At 36.0% G+C, this 9,521-nt stretch overlaps 1 pseudogene; it reads right to left on the bottom strand.

Moving 5' to 3' along the window:
* Nucleotides 1-5,891: 5,891 nt before the first annotated feature.
* LOC115302387 lies at nt 5,892-8,786 on the bottom strand (annotated as a pseudogene).
* Between the last annotated feature and the right edge of the window lie 735 nt (nt 8,787-9,521).

The raw sequence follows: 9,521 nt of genomic DNA, 5'->3' as shown, positions 1-9,521 counted from the left end.
TGCTAGACCTACTCTACCTTGTAGCTATATTATCTGGAATATGTAGTATCCAAAGTCACAGTAGTAGGGAATGAGAGAGAGGTGAAGGAAGCACACTACCCCTTAATTGCCTCAGTCTGGAGGTGACTTACATCATTGTCCCTCACATTTCATTTGCCAGTAGTAATCTCCTGGTCTCAACAAATTCCAGAGGAGGCTGAAGACATGGGGGACGACTTGATGAACACTGGTATTGCTCAGCATCATTGGTGACTGTAATAATAATAGAGTTAACATTCATGGAACATTCGCCATGGGCATGATGGTGTGTTAAGTGCCTAATAGCCATTATTTAATGTAATCTATTCTACAGTCCTCTCTGAAAAGTACTATTTTGCTTCCATGGGAAATCAGAAGTTTATTCGCTTTGTGTTTTTGCCCAAGTTTACATAGTAATAAGTATTGAAGCTGGTACTCAGATTCGAATATGTCTGGTTTTTCCTCTAAGCCACTATTCTATATATTACAGAGATATACAAGGTAAATGTAATTCTCATAATGCTAAATGGAATTTCGTAGTTGCTTTAACTTTCCTGTGGTCCTTTGACCACTATCCAGGATCTAAATTCAACAGTGGTGGATTCAGATTCCATGAATTATCATGGGGCTTAGGAGGGAGTGCCCCCTCATATAAAACTGTTGTTGCTTTGCCAGTACACCCATCTCAACTGTCATTGACACGTCGCCCTATCTTGTCTCAGTGCTATCAGCCCAAAGCAGGTCCTGGAAAACTCAGCTCTATTTCCATTGTGGGAGATGGATCACATCAGGCCTTCAAGCTACAGTGGCTACTTGAAGAGCAAGGACTATAATGATGTACGGCATGTTGAAATCAAAAAAGAAGGAGAGAAAAGGAATTAGAAAAAGTGAGAGAGGAGGGGGACAGGGGTGGCTCAGTTGGTTAAGGGTCTGACATTGGCTCAGGTTATGATCTCATGGTTGTGAGTTTAAGAAACTCTGTGTCAAGCTCTGTGCTGACAGCTCAGAGCCTGGAGCCTGCTTCAAATTAGATGTCTCTTTCTCTCTCAGCTCCTCCCCGTGCATCATCTTTCTTTCTCTCTCTCATAAATAAATAAGCATTAAAAACATTAAAAAAAAAACAGGAGAAGTGATAAAATCTAGTGATAAAATCAAGCTTATCACTCATCTCCATACTTCATCTTTGCTAGTCCATAAACTATGTATCATTTTTCAGCACATTTAGGGGACCAGGTGGAATGTGATTGAATCTTCACGAAACACCTTTTTCCTGAACTATCTTGTTGCTATAGCCTTTAATATTGCCCCTAAAAATTCTAAACAATTTTCAGAGCTGATAACAGTTTTTCTTTAAGGAATATTTTCAAAGACTAGCAATTTTTAAGTGAAGGTGTTTTTATATCTGTTTGTGAAGTTAAATATTGTTGATACTGCTTATGTTAATTGAAATAAACTGGTATCAGTTGATGTTTTACTATTATATTTTGTTCTTTATTAAAATATAAATTCTTTTCAATTTTTTTGTGTCTACTTTTGAAGGACAGAGAGTGAGCAGGGAAGGGGCAGAGAGAGAGGAAGACAAAGAATCTGAAGCAGGCTTCAGGCTCTGAGTTGTCATCACAGAGCCCGATGTGGGGCTTGAGCCCATGGACTGTGAGATTATGATCTGAGATGGAGTTGGACACTCAACCACTGGCCATCCAGGCACCCCATATGAAAATATAAAGTCTTAATGAAAGCATTTTAATAACACAATTGAAAACCAAAGTGACTGGCTAATAGATGTTATCCTGTTGATATAGTACTTTTATATACAACTAGATACAATTTTAATTTCTTGATTAAAATCAGATTGGAATATAATGTCTTCCATTTTCACCATTCTGAATAAATCTGGCATCTGTTTTGCTTTCCTTTCACCACATAACAACTCACATTTGCACCACTAAAATGGCATCTATCTTCAGAGATTATAAAACAATGACATATGCTTTCACAATGGTATTTAATGAACATGCTGCTGCATTGAGAACATTAAAATAGAGAAAGCATATTAGCTATGATATTAAATGATCTGCAATGCAGAAAAGTAAGCTATCAATGAATAAATATTCCTTGCTACTATTTAATTGTAACGCATTCTTCCAGGCATTCAATCCACAATGCCCTTTACATGAATGGAAAGGAGAAGATGATAAAGCAATATCATTTGCATAAAATCAAGCCCATTAATAATTTTTCAGATCAGGTTGAGGTCAAGTATTCAATTAAGTTCCAATATAGTGACGGTTCTTTCTACTAGAAATCTGATTCTCACTTACTCTGAAAATCAAATGATTCAATCTTGGGAATTAGTGGTGTGATGAGCAATTAGATTAACATGATTCTATTCTGCAGTAAAAACATTAGAAAAAAATACTTTTGGAAAACATTACAATTATATTTAATTTGATTGTAGAACTAATATGTGAAATGTTGTTCCTAACTTACAATCCATTCTAAAACCTTTATATTATAGAAAATATTTATGGTTAGATGAATATATGTTTACTATTGTCTACCAGTGAGTTTTTTGTTTGTCTTTCTTCCTTTTTGATTTTTTTGTAAATAAAATGTATTTCTTTCCCGAGGCTCTAGTTGTAAATTAGCATTTGAATTCAAATGACAGCATGTTCCTTTTCTTTTCCTGTACAATTCTTGTCACAAATGTGCTGTTTTTAATGGCAAATCAGCTAATTAAAGACAGTGTGGTGAGGAAAATGAAAGGAGTTAATTGAATTAGTATTAAAACACTTAGTAATTAATCACTTCTTGCATTGCAATTATTCAGAGCTTAAAATTGTTGGCAAAGCTTATTCTTATCCATATGTTTTCAATATTACTAGCATTTAAAAAACATATTCTAGGCATGTCCTAATATGCAAAAGTTTGCAAAGGAATCATGACTTTGTTTAAGATTCTGTAAATCTAACAGAATTCATAATGTTACTAGCTATTCCTTAAGATCCTATATTTAGTGTTAATTTTCCTATAAAAAGTTAATAGATACTGAAAAGAGGACTCTGGGATAAAATATTAGTGCAAGTACTTGCTTTGAATCATTAATTTCCCTTAAAACTTGTGGCCTGCTTGCTGAACACCAGCTGCTCTTAACTCTCAGCATCTCTGACTTACTTCTAGGACCTTCAGATTTTAACCTTCAGATTCCATATATTTGAATGATTTTTCTCCCTACTCCCCCTGCTTCCCTGAAAAATCAACTAGTTCATATTTTGTGAATCTTTCCTTAATTTGCAAGTCAGCCTAGAGAAAGCTTTCTAGTCTCTAAAGTTTACAGCTGTCTGTTGGAAATACAGAAGTTTATGGAAGGAAGATATAAATATAGTATTGACAAATTGGATAATTGTGAATGGGAGACTGGTATGGACAGTTGTTTATTTAAATAACTATCAATTCTGTTGCAGAAGTTTTGAATTTGGTCATACATATAATTGAAATATGTAACGTTTTCTGTACACATTTGTGATGACATTTTTCATTCATATTGTCATTAACTCATTCTTTCAATTAATAGTTCTATACTGGTGGGGCTCAACCCTGAGGACTAACTGAGTATCTGAAACCTCTCTGGGCTATTTTAAAATAGTCATGTCTATACCCTCAAAGATTCTGCATAAGTAGGCCCACAATAAGTCCAGACAACCATATTATTATGGCTATATAAAAGATGAAAGAATGATACATGCCAGAATGAAGAACCATTATTCCAGATGTTCTTCTAGGCACTGGGAATATAAAGACCTATAAAAAATGGTCCTTATAGGACCTTACAGTCTAGAACAGTTACGAACCACTAAGCAAATTAATGGCACTGAGACTGAGACTGAACAATTAGCCATAAGGCCATATCCAGTAGTTAAGGAAATTTCTCCCAGAATCATATTTATTTCTAAACTTCTGAGTTTAAAATATATTCTAAGTATGTTTGTTTTATTGTATACACAAGAATATTGGGACAGATTAGAAATAATAACAAGATAAATGATGCTTTCTCAATTATACTCATAGATACTTAGAATTAATATTCTAAACCACATTTCTAAAATTTATTAGACCATGACATACAGATTCCAGGCCCAGGTTTTATTCACCATTTTATTGCAAGACTAAAACAGTAAGAGACACACAGAAAACACCCAATAAATAATTGTTGAATTAATAACTGATGGAATGAATAATGTATCTGCAAAATGATGATTACATTGGTTATCAGTTTGCTTTGACTAAATTAATTTTGCTGATGCTCTGCTATTCTTTTAGTGAAAGTCAAGGAAACCTTTTCAGTATTATGAAAGAGGTTTTCTGAATTGCTTCCCCAAATCATGACAGTCATAATGGCTAACAGAAATAATTTTCTCACCTGCTGAGCAAAGTACCTCACCTCTTTAACAATCTGTGCAAAGTCAAATGCTATTGCTGCCAAGATGAGATTTCAATTCTACAAATCTTGGATCCTTCTTCCTAGGATATATCCAAAACAAGGTTCACAAAACCAAGCAAAACGCTGTCAAGCAATTACCCTGCTGCTTTCCAATCCTGGCTGTTTTAGAAGGCAAATAGCATTGGGAACCAAATCCCATCAAGAATTAATTATGGAATTAGGTGAAAATGACAAGGATGATAGAGAATTTGAGCCAATTTGGAGAATTAACTGAAGAATTAAAATGACAGTAATGTGGCAACAATTGAGAGGATTTATTGTACTCATAGTATAGCTTTTGCCCCGATTTCAGCACACGAATAAACAGTGAAAACTCTGACACTCTAATTATCAGTCTTCAGACAGAAAGGTGAGAGAATGACCTATTAGGATCAACTCCCAAGAAAAATAATAGCCCACAACTCATCTAATGTTGTTTGTACAGTGCCGCTATGATCTGAGCCCTGCTCTAAGCATCTTGTAAATATTGATTTCTTCTCAACTACCCTGTGAGGTAAGTCCAGTCATTAATTGCTTTCTTCCTATTATTTTTATGGATGAGGGACAGATACATCAGGACAGTGTCAGAACCAGGATTTGAACCCAAGGTTTTTGGTTCCAATGCCTAGGATTTTAACCATTGTGTTAAAAGAGGAGAATTTCAAAACACCCTATTTAGAAGTTCCTACTCTTGGCTGTTCAGAGATGATAATTCAAATGTTTTATATATCATCTAGCTTCCAGAAAATATTGTCATGTTTTCAAACTCCTCTGCCTTCTATTATGACACTGGTTCTCCATTACTGAAAAGCCAGCCTAATCAGCATTCATGATTCCCTCCAGAATATAGTAACATTGTTAGATCTACTACTGCTAATAAGGACCCACTTAAGGCTGAGATATTTGAGGCACAAATGTGCACAATGGGCTCTTGAATAAACTGCTAAGATTCCATGACTCTGTATAAACACTTAGCAGTTTCGGTGATGATGTCTTTGACAGTGTGTTAATGGTGGGAATTCTTTTCAACTGATGGCATAAATACATTTGGAAAATATCCCTGTGTTATGGGATGTCAGCTTAAAGAGAGAACCACTCAATGAAAGCAGGAGCTTATTGGATCAGGTTGTGACTTCTGGAAAAAAAAAAAAGTGAAGAATTTAATAGAAGACTAAATTCTACTTGTGTGATTACCTCAGCTCTCAGGGAGCCAGTCACACAACCAGTAAGAATCTCTACCTTCTTTTCAAGCCTTCTTAGAAAGGCTGCTTGCCCTAAAGAACTGAAATTTTTCTCTTCTTTCCTCTTTGGATTAACCAAAAGGATAGGACATATAGGTTTATAAGTTTGACATGATGTCTTAAAATTTGAACTTTGATCAATCTAGTTCCAATCATGACCTTGGTTGTTTTCTGTGGGTAAGATGTGCCATGTATTGATTCGCAGGAATTCTTTTCTTTTCAACTAACAAGGCCGTAAGCTCTTGAAGATGCGACATGACTCTGGCATCTCCCAGATGTATCCAATAATAATCTTCACCTGCAGGCTTAGTCTGGCTACATTCCTGAAGACTTGTGAACTTCTGATCAGCAGCAGCTTTGGCACTTATGATTCGTATGTTTCTTCCTTTGGCTGGATTTGTACATTTGGGGTTTAGTTTCTGGGTTGAGTGCTCCACTGCCCCTCTGAAATAGAAATCTTTCTTGAGTCTTACTTAGAAGGCTTGCCCTTTGCCTCCTTGATTTCCTGGTTTTACAACTCCTGGTCCCTGGAGTCTATGTGTGAATAGTTTAAGCCTAAATAAAATAAAAGCCTTAACTCTGCCATTTCTAGCCATTTGTCTTATTTATTATTTATTATGGAAAGCTTGGCCACTGAAAGCAAGGCATTGCCTTTGTAAATGAAAAGTGTGGCTCCATATTTAATGTTTGATTATAAACAGATTTCTATCTCTGCCCTACATCTAGGCGAGCTGTAAGAAAGCCTACTTTCTCTCTCCTTTAGTGTCAGTTTGAAAATTAAAACCTGCTCTTCTAGAAACTCTCATTATGTAAGAAACCTTTCACAATTCCTATTTCTCTATATCTATCTATATCTTTCCCCTCTGCCCTCATCTCAATTGAAATCTCAAAACTAAATTAGTGCACCTACTTCCTATCTCATCTCTCAGCTTTCCTTGACTCCTTAGATCATGCCGGAACCAAGGTTCCATAAATACAAACCCAACATGACACTTCTATTGAAAATTCTCCAATCACTCTGCTTTTTCTAAATATGGCTTAACTAGGCATTTTAAGGTTTGGACCTACTCCTGCAGACTTACTTCCTGCTAACTTCCTTTTCACCTTTCATACCCCAGCAGCAATGAAATGCTTATATTTTCTCTTCACACCACTTTCTTTCCAATATATCACACGGCTTTTTCTTATGTATATCCCTGCCTAGCTCATCCTTTCCTATGCATGAACCTTCTGTCTCCCAGCCTGCCTGGGAAAATTCTATACCTACTTATCATTTAAGAGTCAGATTGGAGGTTACTCTCTCTAATATCTTTGCTGTAACCCCTCTAGGCTGGGTTATGTGTCTCTCTTCTGAATGCATCTCACTTACTAGATTCTGTAGCATGTTTTGTGCCTACCTTTACCATTAGACTGTGATGTCCTTTAGGGCACAGGCTATGTCTCATAAATCGCTGTAACTCCAGCACCTAGCAAAGTTCCTGACACATGGCTAATAAACTTTTATTGCACAGGGAGTCTTCAGGCTGTAAAATGATTCACAGGAGAATTAATGGAGAAGTAACATGGTCCGAGCACTCCTCTGGGAATCAGCGCTCTGTGTGATGCTGGCGAGGTCACTTAACCTTTCGGCACCTCATTCTCTGATTTGAGAAGAGACCACCTATATTTTAAAGCTCTTTCCAGCTCCATATTTCTATGAAATACAGACTCTTCATGCTGCATTTACGTTTTGATTATAGAAATTTAACAACTCCCTTGAGATATGTTGCAGACACTACACACAGAGTTAAAAAGTTATTGAGAATAAAGTCACTTACACATGTAAGTTCCCCAGGAAATAATGTCAGTGAATGTACATTGAATAAGCAAATACATTTTTGTACCTTATAATCTTTAACTTTATATAATCATTTATATACATATGTATGTAATTTTCTCTTCATTACCTTTTGTTTCTGCAAACTTAGCCACTTTTTTCTTGACACTGGATTTAGAAGATGCTTTCCTCTATCATGCTTCGTGCTCTTTAAGGTCCGAACACATGTGCCATTTCACCTTGAAGAAATCAGCATCACATGTCTTTCTCATCATCATCTCTGTCCAAGAACTGCATAGGGCCTTCTTATGTGTTTCATCAGTGTTAGCAACAGATGTAGGTTGACAACCTTTCACTTTTCCCCGTTTCTTTTCTATTTCTTCCTCATCTACCTTCTATTCTTCCTCTTTGTCACTAATACCACTAGCCAGTCTGTACTCTGACCCTTCTGGTCCTTTCCCCACTTACTGAAGGATGGACATTTTCTCAGTGAAGTGAGCTCTACATTCTTCCACTTCAACATTGGTGAGGGGGGAAGTTCTTGGCATAATTACTGTGTTATCCTAACTTACTAACAATTCTTTGGTGGGTTGTTTCTGCATTTTTTGAAGAAATCTTACCTCTGGTGCCCAGCAAGATCAAGAGACAGACCATATACAGGTACAGATAACTTGTTCACATCAAATACTTCTTTATCCTTCATCAGATATGCTGAATGCGCATAGGGGACAAAATATCTTTGAGCCTTTCTTTTAAATCTTGATCTTGGTCTAAAAACAATTCTAATATTTTCCCCTAAACATCTATAAGTTTATCTGGATTGATTTTGATTTCCTTCACAGGCACTTCTTCTTGAGAAGCTGCTGAACCATTCCATTTTTTTTCTGAGAAGCAAAATTAATAAAGCTTTGTCATCCTTTCTCTATCTGGCCATTCTACATTCTCTGTGGTTATGTGTGTTGGCATTCTTTGGACAATCAAACTGAAGAAGCCAGCTGACAGCCAGGAAGTCCCGATCTTGGCTGCAATAACAGTAGTAAAGAGCACTGCAATTCCCATGCAGACAGCTTCCTTCTAAACTTTCCAGCTCCTCATCTGCTGCTGTCAACCACGGAGGGCAAGGGAGAAGAACCAGAACGGAGATGACAGACACTCAGTACACATACAAAATCTCTTTACATCTGAAGAAAGATACCATACTTTTCCTCTTTAGGTGGCTTCTCAAAGTGGAGAATTATAATAATAATAATAATAATTATTATTATTATTATTATTATTGTTATTATTATTATTTTGCTATAGCTCACAAACTGTTATTCTGTTTCAAAGTGACACTGGTGCTGTAATTTTTTTCTTTTTTTATTTGATTTTTAGTGTTTATTTATTTTTGAGAGAAAGAGAAAAAGAGCATGAGCGGGGAAGGTGCAAGAAAAGGAGACACATAATCCAATATAGGCTCCAGGTCTGAGCTGTCAGCACAGAGCCCAATGTGGGGCTTGAACTCAAGATCTGCAAGCTGAAGTTGAATGTTTAACTGACTGAGCCGCCCAGGCAACCCTGTATTTTTCTTTTTCATGAGCCCAGACATACATACGTAATTTTTAGTCAACAGTGTGAACAACCCACTCAAATATTTATAAATTTGTGCATGTGTGGTGGAGAGAGTATATACAGTCTTGGTAAACCATATATTAAAACCAAAGCATTATTTATTTTTAAAACCTTTTTTTTAGAATTTACTAAATTATATTCAGTGGGAAGTCTAATCATCAGTAATGACTATATCAAAATTATTAATGAAGTTATATTTTTCTTGCCACTAAATACTTATTTCCTCCACATCTGAGGAACTTTATTATTTATTTCTCTATGCTTCTGGTGGAATATAAGTTCTGAAAATTCACCATTTTAGTTAAAATTCTGGCCCTGGATTTCCTACTTATGTGGCCTGAGGCAAGATATTCAA

The sequence above is a fragment of the Suricata suricatta genome, chromosome 1 (genome assembly GCF_006229205.1).
Source record: "Suricata suricatta isolate VVHF042 chromosome 1, meerkat_22Aug2017_6uvM2_HiC, whole genome shotgun sequence".
Classification (NCBI taxonomy): Eukaryota; Metazoa; Chordata; class Mammalia; order Carnivora; family Herpestidae; genus Suricata; species Suricata suricatta.
The sequence above is the reverse complement of the archived record's forward strand: the minus strand, read 5'-3'. Positions and strand labels throughout refer to the sequence as shown.